This window comes from Trachypithecus francoisi, unplaced genomic scaffold (genome assembly GCF_009764315.1).
Source record: "Trachypithecus francoisi isolate TF-2019V2 unplaced genomic scaffold, Tfra_2.0 Lachesis_group11, whole genome shotgun sequence".
NCBI classification, from domain to species: domain Eukaryota; kingdom Metazoa; phylum Chordata; class Mammalia; order Primates; family Cercopithecidae; genus Trachypithecus; species Trachypithecus francoisi.
In genome coordinates this window covers 74,283,495-74,303,769 of record NW_022681456.1, presented here as the reverse complement: position 1 = coordinate 74,303,769, position 20,275 = coordinate 74,283,495, and the positions used below count along the sequence as shown (strand labels likewise).

At 36.1% G+C, this 20,275-nt stretch overlaps 1 pseudogene; it reads left to right on the top strand.

Moving 5' to 3' along the window:
• Positions 1–9,078: 9,078 nt before the first annotated feature.
• Positions 9,079–15,304, top strand: LOC117090852 (annotated as a pseudogene).
• The last annotated feature ends 4,971 nt before the right edge of the window (positions 15,305–20,275 follow it).

Sequence of the window (20,275 nt, the reverse complement as noted above, 5' to 3'; positions counted from 1 at the left end):
AGCCTGCCTTGCAAGAGCTCCTGAAGGAAGCATTAAATATAGGAAAAAAAAAAAAAAAAAAAACTGGTTCCAGCCATTGCAAAAACACACTGAAATACAGAGACCAATGGCACTATGAAGAAACTGCATCAACTAGTCTGCAAAATAACTCACTAGCATTATGATGACAGAATCAAATTCACCCATAACAATATTAACCTTAAATGTGAATAGGCTAAATGCCCCAATTAAAAGACACAGACTGGCAAATTGGATAAAGTGTCAATACCTATTAGTGTGCTGTATTCAAGAGACCCATCTCCTGTTCAAAGATACACATAGGCTCAATATAAAGGGATGGAGGAAAATTTACCAAGCAAATGGAAAGCAGGTAAAAGCAGGGGTTGCAATCCTAGTTTCTGACAAAACAGACTTTAAACCAACAAACATCAAAAAAGACAAAGAAAGGCAATGCATAATGGTAAAGGGATCAATTCAATAAGAACAGCTAACAATCCTAAATATATATGCACCCAATACAGGAGCACTCAGATTTATAAAGCAAGTTCTTAGGGACCTACAAAGAGACTTAGATGCCCACACAATAATAGTGAAAGACTTTAACACCCCACTGTGAATATTAGACAGATCATTGTGACAGAAAATTAACAAGAATATTCAGGACTTGAACTCAGCTTTGGATCAAGTGGACCTGATAGATATCTAGAGAACTCTGCACCTCAAAACAACAGCATATACATTCTTCTCAGTGCAACATGGCACTTACTCTAAAATTGATCACATTAGTGGAGGCAAAACACTCCTCAGCAAATGCAAAAGCACTTAAATCATAAAAATCAGTCTCTCAGATCATAGTACAATAAAACTGGAACTCAAGATTAAGAAACCTACTCAAAAATACATGGAAATTGAACAACCTGCTCCAGAATGACTCCTGGGTAAATATTGAAATTAAGACAGAAATCAAGAAGTTCTTTGAAACCAAGGAGAACAAAGAGACAGCATATCAGAATCTCTGGGTTCCAGCTAAAGCAGTGTTAACAGAGAAATTTATAAGCACTAAACTGCTACATCAGAAAGCTAGAAGATCTCAAATCAACACCTTAACATTACAACTAAAAGAACTAGAGAAACAAGAGCAAAGAAATCCAAAAGCCAGCAGAAGACAAAAATTATGATCAGAGCTGAACTAAAGGAGATAGAGATACACATGAAAAAAAAAAAAAAAAAACTTTCAAAAAATCAATGAATCTAGGAGCTGTTTTTTTTTCCCCAAATATTAAGATAGACTGCTAGCTAGGTTAATAGAGAAGAAAATAAAGAAGAATCAAATAGACGCAATAAAAAATGATAAAGGGAATACCACAACAGACCCCACAGAAATATAAACAACCATCAGAAAATACTATAAACATCTCTATGCAGGTAAGCTAGAAAATTTAGAAGATATGGATAAATTCCTAGACACATGCATCCTCCCAAGATTAAACTGAGAAGTAGAATCCATGAATAGACCAATAACAAGTTCTGAAATTGAGGCAGTAATAAATAGCCTACCAACCAAAAAAAGTCCGGGACCAGATGGATTCTACCAGAGGTACAAAGAAGAATTGGTACCATTTCTTCTGAAACCATTCCAAACAATTGAAAAGGAGAGAACTGTCTCTAACTAAATCTTATGAGGCCAGCATCATCATGATACCAAAACCTGGCAGAGATACAACAAAAAACTTCAGGTCAATATCCCTGATGAACATCGATGCAAAAATCCTTAATGAAATACTGGCAAACTGACTGGGCACAGTGGCTCACGCCTGTAATCCCCACACTTTGGGAGGCCAAGGCAGGCAGATCACGAGGTCAGGAGATCAAGACCATCCTGGTTAACACAGTGAAACCCCATCTCTACTAAAAATACAAAAAATTAGCCAGGCGTGGTGGTGGGTGCCTATAGTTCCAGCTACTAGGGAGGCTGAGGCAAGGGAATGGCTTGAACCTGGAAGGTGGAGCTTGCAGTGAGCTCAGATCGCACCACTGCACTCCAGCCTGGGCAACAGAGCAAGACTCCATCTCAAAAACAAAAAACAAAAAATAAACAAAAAATACTGGCAAACCAAATCTAGCAGCATATCAAAAAGCTTATCCACCACAATAAAGTTGGCTTCATCCTTGGGATGCAAGGCTGGCTCAACATACACAAATTAATAAACATATTTCATCATATAGAGCTAAAGTCAAAAACCACATTATTATCTCAATAGATGTGGAAAAGGCCTTTGATTAAATTCAACATCCCTTCATGTTAAAATTCTCAAGAAACTAGGTATTGATGGAACATATTTCAAAATAATAACAGCTATTTATGACAGACCCACAGTCAATATCATACTGAATGGGCAAAACCTGGAATCATTCCCTTTGAAACCCAGCATAAGACAAGGATGCCCTTTCTCCCCACTCCTATTCAACATAGTATTGAAATTCTGGCCAGGGCAATTAGGCAAGAGAAATAAATAAAGGCCATTCAAATAGAAAGAGAAAAAGTCAAATTGCCTCTGTATGCAGACGACATGAACCTATACCTAGAAAATCCCATAGTCTTAGCCCCAAAATTCCTTAAGCTGATGAGCAACTTCAGCAGTCTCAGGATACAAAATCAATGTGCAAAAGTCACAAGCATTCCTATACACCAACAATAGACAAGTAGAGAGCCAAGTCATGAATGAACTCTCATTCACAATTTCTGCAAAGAGAATAAAATACCTAAGAATACAGCTAACAAGCAATGTCACCTCTTGAAGGAGAACTACAAACCACTGCTCAAAGAAATAATAGAAATCACAAACAAATGGAAAAACACTCCATGTTCCTGGTTAGGAAAAGTTAACATCATGAAAATGGCCATATTGCCCAGAGAAATTTATAGATTCAATGCAATTCCTATTAAACTACCCTTGGCATTCTTCACAGAATTAGAAAAAACTACTTTAAATTTTCTATGGAGTCAAAAAAGAGCCTGTATATCCAAGACAATCCTAAGCAAAAAAAAAAAAAGCTGGAGGCCTCACACTATCTGACTTCAAACTATACTACAAGACTACAGTAACCAAACCAGAATGGTACTGGTACCAAAACAGACACATAGACAAATGAAACAGAATAGAGATCTCAGAAAGAAGACCATACATCTACAACTATCTGATCTTCAACAAACTTGACAAAAAGCAAGCAATGGAAAAATGATTCCCTATTTAATAAATGGTGCTGGGAAAACTGGCTAGCCATATACAGAAAATTGAAACTGGACCCCTTCCTTATACCTTTTAAAAAATTAACTCAAGATAGATTAAAGACTTAAATGTAAAACCCAAATCTATAAAAACTCTTGAAGAAAATCTAGGCAATACCATTCAGGACATAGGTACAGAAAAAGTTTAATGACAAAAATATCAAAAGCAATGGCAACAAAAGGAAAAATTGACAAATGGTATCTAATTAAACTAAAGAGCTTCTGTATAGCAAAATAAACTTTCATCAGAGTGAACGGACAACCTATGGAATGGGAGGAAAAAATTTGCAATCTATCCATCTGACAAAGGTCTAAAATCCAGAATCCACAAGGAACTTAAACAAATTTACAAGAAAAAAAAACATTAAAACGTGGGCAAAGGACACGAACAGACACTTCTCAAAAGAAGAGATTTATGTGGCCAAAAAACATATGTAAAACCTCAGCATCACTGATCATTAGAGAAATGCAAATCCAAGACTCAATGAGATACCATCTCATACCATTCAAAACAATGATTGTTAAAGGGTCAAGAAATAACAAATGCTGACAAGGCTGTGGAAAAATAGAAATGCTTTTACACTAGTGGTGGGAATGTAAATTAGCTCAACATTGTGGAAGACAGCTTGACGATTACTGGGTATATAATCCCATTACTGGGTATATATTCAACAAATAGAAATTATTCTATCATAAAGATACATGCACACATGTGTTTATTTCAGCACTATTCACAATAGCAAAGACATGGAATCAACCCAAATGCCCATCAATGATAGACTGGATAAAGAACACTTGGTACCCCATGGAATACTTTGTAGACATAAAAAGGGACAAGATTATGTTCTTTATAGGGGCATGGCTATAACTAGAAGCCATTATCTTCAATAAGCTAACACAGGAACAGAAAACCAAACACTACGTGTTCTCATTCATATGTGGGATCTGAACAGTGAGAACACATGAACACAGGGAGGGGAGCAACACGCACTGGGGGCTGTTGGGTGGGTAGTGGGAGGGAGAGCAGAAGGATAAGCAGCTAATGCATGTGGGGCTTAATACCTAGGTGATGGACTGATGGGTGTAGCAAACCACATGGCACACGTTTACCTATGTAACAAACCTGCACATCCTGCACATGTATTCCAGAACTTAAAATTAAAAGAAAAAGATATATCTCTCTATATATACATGCATACATAATCAAATACATTGTTGCCATTATTATTTTCAACAAACTGTTATCTTTTAGGCAAATTAAGAAAACTAAAAGTTTTTACATTTACCTTCACCTATTTCTTCTCAGATGTTCTTCCTTTCCTTCCTGTAGATACAAATGTCTGATCTATATAATTTTTCTTCTCTTTAAAGAACTTCTTTTAATATTTCTTACAAGGGAGTTCTACTGGTAACAACTAACCTCAATTTTTGTTTTTCTGAGAAACTCTATATTTCTTCTTTACTTTTGAAAGTTAATTTCATAGGATCTAGAATCATAAATCAGTCAGTTTTTTTCTCTCAACACATTAAATATTTCACCGTGTTGTCTTCTTGGTTACATGGGTTCTGAGACATTAGATTCAATTATTAGCTTTGCTTTTCTAATAAGTAAGGTGTTTTCCCCCTCTGGCTTCTTTCAGAATTTTTTAAAAAGTCTTTAATTTTCTGTACTTTGAAAATTATATGCCTAGATGTAGCTTTTCTGATATGTATCCTGCTTGGTGTCCTTTGAAATTCCTCCATCTGTGGTTTGATGTCTGACATCAAATAGGATAAATTTTTAGTGATTATTGTTTCAAATATTACTTCTGTTCCTTTCTCCCTTCTCCTCCTGGTATTCCCATTATGCATATGTTGTTATACCTTTTATCGTTGTCCCACAGTTCATTGATATTCTGGGGTATTCTCAGTCTCTGTCTCTCTCTCTCTCTCTCTTTTGGGGAGCTTTGCTTTTTAGTTTTTAAAGTTTCTATTGAGATATCCTCAAGCTCAGAGAAGCGTTTCTCACCTATTAAGAAGCCTGCCAAAGGCATTCTTCATTTCTGTTACAGTGTTCTTGATCTCTAACATTTCTTTTTTATTCTTTCTTAGAATTTTCATCACCTTGCTTACATTGCCCCCAAGTTCTTGCAGATTGCTACTTTATCTGTTAAATCTCATTACATATTAATCACAGTTGCTTTAAATTTGTAGTCCTTCAATTCCAACATCCTTGCCTTATTTCAGTCTGACTCTAATGCTTGCTGTTTCTTTAAAATGTGCCTTTTGTTTTGTTTCTTACCTTTTATTATGTGTTATAATTTTTTCCTGATATCCAGACATGAATAACTGGGTAAAATAAATGGATGTAAATAGGCCTTTAGTATTGTGGTGGTAAGGTGTGGGGGAGGGGAGCATTCTATAGTCTTCTTACGTTTCAGTCTTTAGTGAGCCTTTGTGTCTGGACTGTGAACGTCACCTGCTTCTCAGTTTCCTTTCCTCCCCTTCTGTGGGACAGGATGGCTAGAGTTGGATGGAGTTGGTTATTTCCCTTATCTAGGGTCACTTAGACTTGGATACAACTCCAGAAGGTTAGGCTTTGATTAACTAGTTTCTTCTTGTTAAGAATTGAATGCTCTATTTCTAAATGGTTCATTTTCCCCTCACCCTGCCAGAAGCATGAGGTGTTTCTCTGATATTCACTGTGAAGACCTGGCAGAGCTCTGTGAGGTAAGTCTTATGAAAGTGTGTGGTAGCCTCTGATGGCTGGGTCCCCCTAGAGTACTTATCTCTCAGATTTGTCCTCATTGAGCCTCTAGCAATTCAAGTACAATTCAGGTTCGCTACCTGGGCAGTGGTGTTACAGGACATGGGTTCTGATCCAGACTTTAAGAAAGGGTTTTTGAATCTCACACGAGAATTTAGGATGAATTCACAGTGCAAAGTGAAAGCAAGTTTATTAAGAAAGTAAAGGAATAAATGAATGGCTATTTCATAGACAGAGCAGCCCCGAGGGCTGCTGGCTGCCCATGTTTATGGTTATTTCTTATGATATACTAAACAAGGGGTGGATTACTTGTGCCTCCCATTTTTCAACCATATAGGGTAACTTCCTGACATGGCCACGGCATTTGTAAATTGTCATGGAGCTGGGGGGAGTGCAGCAGTGAGGATGACCAGAGGTGACTCTTACGGCTATTTTGCTTTTGGTGGGTTTTGGCTGGCTTCTCCACTGAAAACTGTTTTATTAGCAAGGTCATTATGACCTGTATTTTGTGCTGACCTTCTATTTTATTCTGTGAATTAAAATGTCTTACCTGTCTGGGAATGCAGCCCAGTAGGTTTCAACCTTATTTTCCCCAGCTCCTATTTAAGATGGAGTTGCTCTGGTTTACCTGCCTTTGACAGTGGTTCCTGCAGAGGTTATTACTCATGGTTTCTGCTTCCATAAATTGTGATTATCTGTATTTACCTGTTGGTATCTCCATTTGAGCAGGAGGGTAGCAGCTTGCGCCCTGATCTTCACTCTTATGGAGCTAAGAAGAGTTGCTGATTTTTGGTTTGTTCAGTTTTTTATTTGTGGTTAGAACAGAGAAGTGACTTCCAACTTTTTAGATGCTGGGCTAGAAACTAGTCTCACCCCATCCTTTTTAAAAAATTGCTGCTAAATTATATCTCATCTTCTAATCATTATTATTATTATTTTTTTTTTTTTTTTTTTTTTTTTGAGACGGAGTCTCGCTCTGTCGCCCAGGCTGGAGTGCAGTGGCCAGACCTCAGCTCACTGCAAACTCCGCCTCCTGGGTTTACGCCATTCTCCTGCCTCAGCCTCCCAAGTAGCTGGGACTACAGGCGCCCGCCACCTCGCCCGGCTAGTTTTTTGTATTTTTTTAGTAGAGACGGGGTTTCACCGTGTTAGCCAGGATGGTCTCGATCTGCAAGTATAGTATTCAATATTTTCATTTTTGTCCTGAACTTTTATCACACAGTTTATTTCAAGATAGTGATTAAAACTACATTTTTTGAATAATAAGCAAAGGAAATGGTTCTGAAATTTATCAACCTGAAAATTGTTGGTCATCATAATGGGAAGACTTATGTGCTTGCATTTAAAGTACATATTAATGGGGCATTGATAATTAATCTGTACCAGTCTCACCTATTAACCAAACTATCTTGATGCAGTTCTATTTTGGGTGATATTAATTATGTAACATTCCATTAATAGATACAGAACATTTTACAATTTGGAAATTAGCTAAACTTTTGTGGAAAAATGATATATATATACAACAAAGAGAGCTTGAGACATATTTAGTAATGGATTTACATTTGATTTGATACAAAGTAATAGAGTTGTCTTAAAAATTAGATGGAAAATTAAATGTGAAACACTTAAAACTCTATTTCACTTGTAATAAGCAATATATATTAGCCCTTATTATCTATTATAAGATCCTACCTCTCAAATATAATTTTACCTCATGAAGCCATTAACCCATGTCAGTAAATTAAAATTACATATGAAGTTCCCTAATAATTCCATTTTTACTTTAATATAACTCATCGCTATCAAATAAAGGATTTCACAAGGAATGTAGTATTGCAGATAAGTAAGTTATGTATTATAGTACTCTTAATTAACACAAACTAATCAACATATTTGAACCACTAACTTACTACTGCAGTAATTAGAAATGCATTTAGAAATACAAAACCAAATTGCAGTGGCCTATGCAAATAAGTTTTATCCCCCTCATGTAACAAGAAATCCAGAAATGGCTGCCTAAGAGCTGTTTCAAGTCTGAGTGATGCCATCAGAGACCGAGAGTCTTTCTGACTTTCTGCTTTGTAAGTCTTAGTACTGACAAATGGTTTTCACTGTATTTATCACCTCATGACTGCTGCACCTTTCACCATCACTCCCACCAATCATTCCAGGTAGGATGATTGGGAAAGTGCAAGTGATGCAGTGCAGAGGGAAAAGGGCTGTGCCAATTGAATGTGACCCTTCAATCATTAAATAAGGGGCTTTCTCTGAAGTCCATTTTAAGGAGCATCCCACTGCCATGTCACTAGCCAGAACTGACTGGGTGACAATGTGACCACTCCTAAACAGTCCAGTAGTGATTCTTCCCTGAAGTTTCAGTAGACTCTGTCTCCCCTGAGCTCAAGGGCCTTTCATCTATTTCTAAGAAGTTAGTAACAATAAGAGAAGGTCAGATAGGCTGGGCGCGATGGCTCATGCCTGTAATCCCAGCCTTTGGTAGGCCAAGGCGGGCAGATCACTTGAGGTCTGGAGTTTGAGACCAGTATGGCCAATATGGTTTAGTAGGACAGAAACCCTGTCCCTACTAAAAATACAAAAATTAGCTGGGTGTGGTTGTGGGTGCCTGTAATCCCACTCATTTGGGAGACTGAGGCAGGAGAATCACTTGAACTCAGGAGGCAGAGGTTGCAGTGAGCCGAGATTGTGTCACTGCACTCCAGCCTGGATGACAAGAGTGCAACTCTGTCTCAAAAAAGGAAAAAAAAAAAGAGAGAGAGAGAGAAGCTCAGATAAATATTAGGTGCCTGTCCTGGTGTGGAACTTGACATAATAAGCTACATATATTAGCTTAATATATATGAATGAATTTCACCTAATAGATAAAATTAGGTAAAAAACATTATGTAATATAGCTTTCATCCACAAGGTTATTAAGTTAAAATAGAAAAGATTTTTCTCGTATATTTTCTCCTAGACAGGAAGGGAGAAAGTACATTTGTATGTTTGTGCGTGTGTTTTTTAGGAACAGGGCCTGGTGGGCATGGGGAAGTTGTATCTTGTGTTCAAAGGTTTTCTGCACACCAATTTGGACAAATTCACAAGTGGTAGTGGTAGGGTGGTATATATGACAAATTAATAAAAATATTAAAAGCACATAAACAGCTATATAAACCATAAAACATATTACTTCATGCATCTGACAAATATATTTGGGTACTTATAATTGTAGAGATGTTCTAAATGCTAAGTTTATGGTAGTAAACAAAATAGTAAAACGTTTAGAACACATAATTTTCTAGTGGAGAAAACAAAAAAGGTAAATCATTAAATATGTTAGATAATAAGTGCTAAGAAAATAACAGCACAAGGAAGGGGGATAAAGAGGTTGCAATTTTAGATAGAACAGAAAATGTAAATTAGGTGATGTTTGCATATAAAGATAAAGCAGGTAAAGAAAAAAGCCATGAAGATTTCTGAAGAAGGAATATCCTGAGCAAAGAAAACAGTAAGTGCAAAAGCTCTAAGTCAGGAGTACATCTGGCATGTTCAAGAAAGGGCAAGGTGTTCAGCAGGGTCCAAACAGAGAAAAAAGGGAGAAAGCAGCAGATGAAATCTTAGAGGGAATTAGGGACCAATTTTAGAAACTTGGTGATCAGATAAAAGACTTTGACTTGTACACTAAGAGAAAGTAGCATTGGTTACAATTATTTTTCATAAAGATAGAAAATAAAAACAATAAAAATGTCACAAATCAATCAACAGGGCTCTACCATCTCCATGGACATTACCACACTCCACCTGTTGTCCCTGTTCTAATTTACATAGGTCTTTATCTAATCCCCTAGTTCTTTATATCCCATAAATATTCCATATCTAATCTTTCACTCAAATTTTCCCCATGATTATTTAACCTTTGTGTTCTACCTAGATTCTTATCAAATTACCACCACCCTTCCAAATATTCAATGAAGTTTTTGTTTTGTAAAATAAAAAGATCAATATCAAGAACATGGTATGAAAATTCTTCATTAGCTATCACTACTTAGCATTCCAGACTTATTTCTTAATAAATCCTTTTATAATTTCTAAAATATAGACCCATGTGTCTCTTTATTTTCATAAGTCTGCCCCCTCCCCCTTTTTTTTTGCCTCATGCTATTTCATAAGCCTATAATGCTCTTTCCCATTTCTTGACCTGATGAACTCCTGCTTACCAAGGTTTGGTCAATGATTTTCAGCTATTGATTTTTGCAATAAGATTTAAGATGGAACCTTGACATTTAATTCTTCTAACACATCGAATTCCACACATTCTAATTTTTGAATAAAATTATAATAGGCTCAGAAAGATAATCTATACTTGTATTTGAAATAGGGAAAATTATGTAAACACACCAGAAACCAAAATTTCATCTTTATAAAATGTAGAATAGCTATGTGCAAAATGCTTTGCGACTATTTGCTATTTGCTCCTCATCAAATGTCCCCTGATCCTCCTGCAAGCTCCTATCTTATCATCCATTAACATAGAAATCAAGCCTAAGTATTTTCATCCTCTGCTAGCAAATAATCTTCCTCTCCTTGCTAATAATCTCCCTAGGTTTTGCCCTTTATCTAATCACTCAATTCTAAATTTGCAATGCCACTCTAAGCAAAGAGCTGCCTGCTATTCAGCCCCCTAGTGGATGAAACATGTAATTTGTATGGTAAGGTGCACAGACCCAGAGGGGATGTGTTTACTCAGAGCACTTAATTATAAGACATAGGGAGCATTGTAAGACACAGAGAGCATTTTACTTGCTCTTGGTTAATATATCTTTATTTTCTTTTAAAATATACTATAACTTTCTTAACAGCAAGCATCATACTTTCATCCTTAAAAAAGAATATCAATAAAGTGCTGAGAATGCACGAGATGACTGTGCACCCATACTGATTATCTTTGAGAATTTACTGAAGTCTCAACTTAGTTTACAGTGTGGAATATTGACAGTAAAATTATATAGGATTATGCTTCACTTAACCAGTACTATGAATTAGATAAACATCTATAAAACATTAAAAAAAAAAAAAATCAACTCCAGGCATAGTATATAAGTACACAGTCTTCCATTTTTGACAAAAAAAAAAAAAAAAAAAGCACCCAAGTTAGATAAGTAAAAGAAATTTCTTCCTCAGAAATCACTTGACATGTCACTTGATTCAAGGATCTCAACTTAAGTCTTTAGGACTGAGTCTTTTTCCATTGCTCAGTATCAATTTCCTCTATACAGGTTACATTCTAAGACTTCTTATAGTCTGTTCCTGGCTTACATACATGATCATAACTTCAAGTCTAGCAAAACAGAGAGCATTTCGTCCTAGTGGCTCCTCACAAGCCCCAGAATTCTGCTTCAATATAGTTGGCCAAATGCTCATCATTCAACCAATCCCTGTGTCTAAGGCAGTTCCGGGCTTTGCTTGGCCAGGCTAAATCTCAAATACAGAGATTTAGCCTGTGACAGAGACCTTCCTGAACCCTGTGGTCTGAGTTTGAATGGAGGATATTTTCCTGAAGGAAAATTGAGATTTTATGCCAGAGAGGAAGAGCTGCTAGGTTGAAAGACAAAATGGCTACTATATATTAAAAAAAAAAAAAAAAGATGACATTAAGTTACTATGTTTCTATTGATTATAGTTCTTCATTTCCAATTTGCTTTAATTGAGATAACTTATGCCTCATAGATTCAAATTAAAAATATAATTGTCATTATCATATCAAGCTTCTTGACTTCTATATGAAAGGCACTACATTAAAATTATGTTTGCTCATTACCCTAAGTTGAGATGAATGTAATCATTTCCTATTTTAAAGAATAACTAAATATAAAGCATAATTATATTCACTATCACCAAGTCAAACTTTCATACTATATTTTACTTTTCAAGTTAATAATAAAAAAATCTATTTAAAGCAGTTTTCCTCATTTTCCTCTTCACATAATTTTCTTTATAAATTTTATTTACATAATTTTTATTTTAAAATTAAAAAGCCAATCTTAAGCTTGGTATTGTTAATTTTATATAATATTAGCTTGAAGTTCTAGCAAATGAAAATTAAATTGTAAACATGATTATATGATACTAATCATTTGAATACTATTTTAAGAAAAATAAATGTCAAGTTGTATATTTACATTAGGAAATAATGTAATCACACATATTTCTCTAAAGTTCTAACTATTATCTCACAGGTTTTTTATATAACATATTAGCTAAATAATACTTTTTTAAAACTAGTATGAGAAAAAAGAAGTCCAAATATATCACTAATAAAGCAAAGCATAATAGATGCAGTCATCCGCACACTCACACACACAATCATGCACCACATGATGACATTTTGGTTAATGATAGATTGCATATACAATGGTGGTCCCATAAGATTATAATGGAACTGGCCTATATAGGAATATCACTTTTTAAAATCTTTCATGCCATATTTTTACTGTGCCTTTTCTATGTTTAGATACACAAATACTTATCATTGTGTTATAATTGCCCACAGTGTTCAATACAGTAACATTCTGTACAATTTTGTAGCCTAGGAACAATAGGCTATATGTATAACCTAGATGTGTTGTAGGCTATACATATAGCCTAGATGTGTAGTAGGCTATACTATCAACGTATGTGTAAGAACACTCTATGATGTTCATACAGTGAGGAAGTTGCCTAATAACACATTTATCAGAACATATTTCCATTGCTAAGTGACACATAACTGTATTATAATAACCTGGGATTCTTAGCAATTGTATTGGCCATTACAATTGCAAATGGTTAGGACTCAATTCAATCCATCTTAAGCAAATACACACACACACACACACACACCACACACACACACGATACTAGAGTACTTCACAGAATTGAAAGAAGAATTGTAAGCCTCAGGGCATCTCTGGCATATTGAAATTGGTACTCTCAGGATACTCTGCTGTCTATCATCTCTGCTTTTCTCTGTATGGCAGGCTTATTCTTTCTGTCTTTGTGACAGGTAAATATATTCTGCCCTATATTCCTGAAACTCTATATCCATAGAAGAAAGAGATATTCACCATCCTCTAAACATGCATGTGTACATAATAGCTCCAACTCCAACACATACACATGTTCCAGTTAAAAAGCCAGAGGAGTGATTCTTATTGTCCCTTCTTGGATTATTATGCCTACCCCTGGACCAATACCTTGAAACCCGTTTATAGATTATGAATCTTTCAACTTGGGTCACATGCCACCCCTGGGGTCAAGGGCCAGGTTAGGTTATCAGAGAGGAGGAGGAGATCTACTGGGTGAAGATGTTAGGTACCACAATAACCAAAGAGAAAGTTTGGTTAGAATAATTTGAACAATTACTCTAATTCTTTATTTATTTTTGCTTCCCTCCAGGTCAGAGATATAAAAACATTAGGTAGGTACCTGCAAGCTCTGGAGTTAACAAGGGCAATATATGGGGGGAATGAGTATGCAGAGAGGCATATTGGAATCCTCAGGAGAAAATTAATTGGAAAAAGTTTTCAAAATTGTCGATCTACTCAAATATTTAGTTGAAATTTCAAATTACATTAAATGAGAGCTTAATATTTGTATGCTTAGCAAAAGTTATCATGGGTTTATAAAGATTTAGAAAATTAATGTAACAGAACTTACTTTGTTCTGTTGACAAAACCCAAACCCTAAAATTGATCCCAAAGTAATGCTTGGAAACGAAACGCTAAATGTCAGCAAATAAATAATAATTAACTTTCTATATATGTGCCATGTCATATCTAGGGAATATTTAGTAAGTCTTTAGGATATTTCTTGATGAACTCTAATTTCTAATTGAACAACTTGAGATAACATATTCAATCTCTTCTCTATTATCCTTATCACATTGTCACCTAGAGAGGTAGAAAGCACAATATTAGCAGCATTCCTGACAGATGATTCTTGAATACTATTTTTTTCCAACAGAAGAGCATTCCTCACACTTCCTTGTAAAATTTCTAATTTTACCAATTTGATTTAAGTTTTACCTATTGAAGGGCCGGGCGCGGTGGCTCAAGCCTGTAATCCCAGCACTTTGGGAGGCCGAGACGGGCAGATCACAAGGTCAGGAGATCGAGACCATCCTGGCTAACACGGTGAAACCCCGTCTTTACTAAGAAATACCAAAAAACAAACAAACAAACAAACAAAAACTAGCCGGGCGAGGTGGCGAGCGCCTGTAGTCCCAGCTACTCGGGAGGCTGAGGCAGGAGAATGGCATAAACCCGGGAGGCGGAGCTTGCAGTGAGCTGAGATCCGGCCACTGCACTCCAGTCTGGGTAACAGAGCGAGACTCCCTCTCAAAAACAACAACAACAACAACAACAACAACAACAAAAAGTTTTACCTATTGAAGACATGAACTAAGGAAAGAATGTTAGTGACCCAATCTATCTTCAGAAACGTTTAACAAAATTATGTGCCTGTGATTGTGTTTATTTATGCATGAACATATATGGAAAGGGGACTCATAGCTTTCATCAGAATTTCCAAGGCATCTGTAAACTAAAATATGCTTTAAAACCATTTAAAATGGGGGAAACACAGAGTTATTGCTTATTTGAATAGAAATATGTCAACAGCTGCTAGTATGCAGGCCTTCCCACAGCTGTGCAGAACTTAGCGCTGCGCGCGGCTGTTGCCACTGCTGCTCCCCGGGCTGGGGCTGTTTCTCTCTACAAATATGCCTCCAGTGTTCGCAGCCCTCATCCTGCCATACAGCCTCTGCAGGCAACCCAGCCTGAGGTCCAAGTGCAGGGACAGGAGCCACTGAGTGCCTCCACGCTGGCCGCAGCACACCCCCAGGAACAGAAGCGGATGCTGGGAGAACGTTTGTTCCCACTCATCCAAACAATGCATTGAAACCTGGCTGGGAAGATCACGGGAATACTGCTGGAGATCGACAACTCTGAGCTGCTGCACATGTTAGAGTTCCCCCAGTCTCTCCACTCCAAGGTGGATGAAGCGGTAGCAGTTCTACAGGCTCATCATGCCAAGACAGAAGCTGCCCAGAAGGTGGGCGCTGTTGCTGCTGCTACCTGTTAGACAAGGAAAAACCGATTCAAAAGCCACTTAACCCCTCATGGAGTTCAGCTCAAGGTTTGAAGACTTCCTAGCTTGTCCTATGGACCTCAACACCAAGAACTACAAATTGCAAATTTAATAGGTCATTTTGTATCAAAACGTCAATTATGAAGGGCCTAGAATTTTTCGATTATACAAATATGTTCTCAGGGTTCTGCTGTGGCCCAGTGTTAACTTTTTTTCTATTGTGGGTTTTGATTTGTCCTCCAATAAATTGGTTTATTTCATGTACCCAAGTCTTACATTTCTCAATAAAGAAAAAAAATCTCCATTACAAAAAAGAAATATGTCAGCAATTTTTACCCTTTGGTCCTAGTTCATTCCGCTGGGGACCTGCTAAATACATTGAATACTAATATGAAATGAACAATACTCAGAAATACATATCTGGAGCTTGTATGAGCTGAACTCTGTTACATTCCATACATTACCTAATTTAATGCTTGACCATCTTTTGAAATAGGTATTATCATGCCCATATTACAGCTGAGAATACTGCAGCTCAGAAGCATGAAATACAAAAAAGTAAAATACTTTCCCAGAGTCATATAACAGCAAATGAAAACAACCAAAACCAGGATCTATTTCTAGTTCTCAATCCCATCATGTTGCCAGGAATATGGTAGACACTCAATAAACATGAATTGAACTTAATTAACGTGTCAGCATGAGGAAAGCGTGATAGCAAGATAAGAATAAACATATCACCTCTCATTAAACTGTTCTTCAAGTAAATAAACTATAATATTCTTTGTATCCTATCCAGTCTCATAAACATTTTTTCATATTTTAAATTTTAAAAAAATATTTGATTATCATTTTATTTAAAGTCATCTCTTTTTTATGTTAATTTTCACTTTTATTTTAGGTTCAGGGATGTATGTGCAAGTGTGTTATACAGGTAAATGGCATGTTGCAGGGGTTCGGTGTCTAGATTATTTCATCATCCAGGCAATCAGCATAGTACCCCACAGGGAGTTTTTTATATCCTTACCCTCTTCCCACCTTCCACTCCAGAGTAGGTCTCAGTATCTTTGTGTCCATAGGTATACAATGTTTAGCTCCCACTTATTAGTGAAAACATGCAGTATTTGATCTTCTTCTCCTGTGTTTATTTGCTTAAGATAAGGCCTCCAGCTCCATCCATGTTGCTGCAAAGCACATAATATCATTATATTCTTTGGCTGCATAGTACTCCATAGTGTATATGTACCACATTTTTTTATCCAGTCCACTGTTGATGGGCACATAGGTTGATTCCATGTGCTTGCTATTATGAATGGTTCTGCAAAGAACATTTATGTGCACATGCCTTTATAATAAAATGATTTATATTCCTTTGGGTATATACCCAGTAATGAGATTGCTGGGTCAAATGGTATTTCTGTCTTGAGGTCTTTGAGGAATAGCCACACCGCTTTCCACAATGGGTGGACTAAATTACATTTCCACAAACAGTGTATAAGTGTTCCCTTTTCTTCTGAACCTCACCAGCACATGTTATTTATTGGCTTTTTAATAATACCCATTATGGCTGATGTGAGATGATATCTCATTGTGGTTATGATTTGCATTTCTTGTAATGATCAGTGACGTTGAGTTTTATTTCATATGCCTGTTGGCTGCATGAATGTTTTCTTTTGAAAAGTATCTGTTCATGTCCTTTGCCCATAAAGTCATCTTAATGGGAACAAGAGACACTGGAGACTGCTTGAGTTGGGGGAAGATGAGATGGGTGTGTGGGTTGGAATGCTACCTATTGGGTACTATGCTCACCTACCTTGGTGACGGAATCATTAATGCACCAAACCTCAACAACACGCAATTGAGCCATGTAACAAACCAGAACATGTACCTTCTGAACCCAAATAAAAGTAGGAAAAAAATGTCATCTCAACATTATAATCAGTTGGAAAGAACATGTCTTCAGAATGAGGCAGAATTCCTTAGAAGTCCAAAGCTGTTAAACTATCACATTATTTCTTCTGGGCACTCTACTGCCATTAATGGCAGCATAAGGTCACATTAGCCTCTTAGATGTACATATCACATTGTTAATTACAATCAAGGAAACCTAACTTATCTTCATGTAGGATTCTATTAAACCACATCTTCTTCATTTATAGAGATGCTGCAGGTTTTGGGACACAATTATAGTATTTTACTTTTATTTCCATGACATATGAAATGTTAAGTTCAATTTATTCCAATTGTAACCAATTAAGAACTTTAGGATACTGATTGCTACCTAATATTAGCGTTCCTTCCTTTTGTAAAACAAAATGATTGAATTTACAGTTTAAACCAAAGGAAATATAAATGTAGCTTGAAAAGGGGGAAATTATTATCATTATCTTATCTTTCATCTTCTTATTTCAATGATGAAATTAATAAGTGGTTATTTAGATTACACCTTTTCATTTACCCTCAGAGGAGAGAGAGGGATTGAATCTTTTTACCTAGTAGAATTAGCCATAAAACATTTCTTCCTGCTGAGGATCTCCTCCCCTTCCAAAAAACAGAAGAAGAAGAGGAGGAAGAGAGAAGAAGAAGAAGAAGAAGAAGAAGAAGAAAGAAGAAAGAAGAAAGAAGAAAGAAGAAAGAAGAAAGAAGAAAGAAGAAAGAAGAAAGAAGAAAGAAGAAGAAAGAAGAAAGAAGAAAGAAGAAGAAGAAGAAAGAAGGAGGAAGAAGAAGGAAGAAGAAGGAAGAAGAAGGAAGAAGAAGGAAGAAGAAGAAGAAGAAAGAAGAAGAAGAAGAAAGAAGAAGAAGAAGATGACACACTGTGGGAGAAAATCCTTATTACTCTAAATCAACAGAATATAGGTGAGGGGTGGCTGAGGTGAGAGAGAGCAGTAGAGAAGGACATCACCTGTGACTATTTTCCTTTAATCCCTGCTGCACCCCCTGAGGCAGCACAGACAATTGGGAGTGATTAGACTTTGTCACATTTTAAAGCTATGTGAGAAATTAATTAAACTGTAGAGTTGCTAGAAAGCAACTAAAACAAAATGGAAGATTATTTTTGGTGTGTCCTGAGAAAGAAATGAAGTCACATCATTTAGAAAGCTAAAGGAGTTTCTCTGAAATATGTCTTGTGCCTTGCAGTCATACGGTTGGGCACTGAAGCATGTCTTATGAAAATCATCAGTCTGGCTTGTTATAAGTAAAAATTTATAAAAGTCTGACTGGAAATATTCTAACTTAAATCACCAAAGTCTACTGCAGGCCATGATAGAAATAGAGATAAAATCTGAATCTCTCACAGACCCAAGGGCTGTCCCAGCCTAAGACACAAGAAACACAGGTGGAAAAAGAATCCCTGGAATAGTTTGATAATAATACTTTAACCGATGAATATGTGACAGCTGTCAAGGGGAAGGAGCCAAGAAGGAATAAAGTAGGGTAGGGGGAGGTTGCTTATTAGCTTTCGAGGTGCCTGGTTTTAAGCTTGGCTAGGGAAAATTATTATGGTTTTTGAAATGCACCCTGAAAAGATAAGATAGGATGCTGGAGAGACACAATCTCAGGGCATAGATAGTGAGGTATTGTCAGTATTTAAAATGGGAGATTTAAAATTCCCAAAGTTGGGGATAAATTTCATTAAACATCTCTTTAATCTTCTTAATATCCTGTCTTTTAAAGATTATTTGAAGAACTGTATTTTAGAACTGATAAATGAAGAGGCATAAGTTTAAGCCTTATTTTAGTTTGAAGATGAAGGTAGATCATCTTATTTAAAATTAAAATGAGAGAACAATTAAGCACTGAGGTAACCCTATAATATGATGTTTATATTTGATATTAATATTTTCTTGTATGTATGAATTTTTGTTGTTGTTGTTGTTGTTGTTTTGAGACAAAGTGTTGGCTCTGTTGCCCAGGCTGGAATGCAACCTACACCTGCCGGGCTCAAGCCATTCTCCTGCCTCAGCTACCTGAGTAGCTGGGATTACAGGTGTGCACCATGACACCCAGCTAATTTTTGTATTTTTAGTAGAGACAGTGTTTCACCATGTTGGCCAGACTGGTTTTGAACTCCTGACCTGAGGTGATCTGCCTGCCTTGGGCTCCAAAAGTGCTGGGATTATAGGTGTGAACCACCACCCCCAGCCTACAATTAATATTTTAAATTTGTGCTTTATTAACGCTGAATATGGGAGGGGAAAACTAAATATATAATTACACATGTACAAAATAGGTAGCAAGTCCACATCCATGAGCTGTTGTGATCAGTTACAAATGGTCAGTGGTCTATTTAATAAAATTGTGACTTTTACTCCTTTGTCTTTGGTAAGTGTTAAAAAGATATAATGGCATATATCTCCTTATTTTTAGCTGAGATATATAAAAATATTTTCTTTTGAATGAAATAAATGCAACAGAGAGAAGTTACATGGCATGCCCAAATTTGCAAATCATGAAAGAGGGAGACTTTGAATACCTAGCTTCCTTCTGGTACACAAAATATCCTCACTTTCTCCACTTTTTTGCATATTAGAAAAGAATAACAGAGAAACAACATAATATCTAAGCCTAATTAATAATCCATAGTTGGTAGAAATGCACTATTTGATTTGCTGCCTAAAAGAAAATATTTATGTTCTTTAGTGACAAGGAAAAATAGTAGAAAGAAATCAGGATGATCAAGAAGAAAAATATTGGGAAACAGTGAGAAAGAATCCACAGCAGGAAAATTCTTACATCAATTAAGTGTTTCGATCCAACAAGAGGTATTTGTGCAGACAGATCAGAATAAATTTACCTGTAAGTTTTAGTTTTTAACATATTTTTAAGGACTCAAGCATTAATAAGTTAATATTGAATATTAATTTCTTGTGATAGTATCCAGGTAATCATTTTCAGAATAATCATCTACTTCTTTAAACAGTAAAACATCATTAAAGTGATTTTCTTTTACAATTTTTAAAACTTCCTCTGTAGTATAAAATTGGCAATTAAAAATGTGTTTTATCCTCCAAATTTCTCCCCATATGCTATAAATTAAATATATGTGAAAAGCTCTGGTTAAATATAATAGTTGTGGAAAAAAAAAAACTGTATCTAATGAGTACATAAGAATT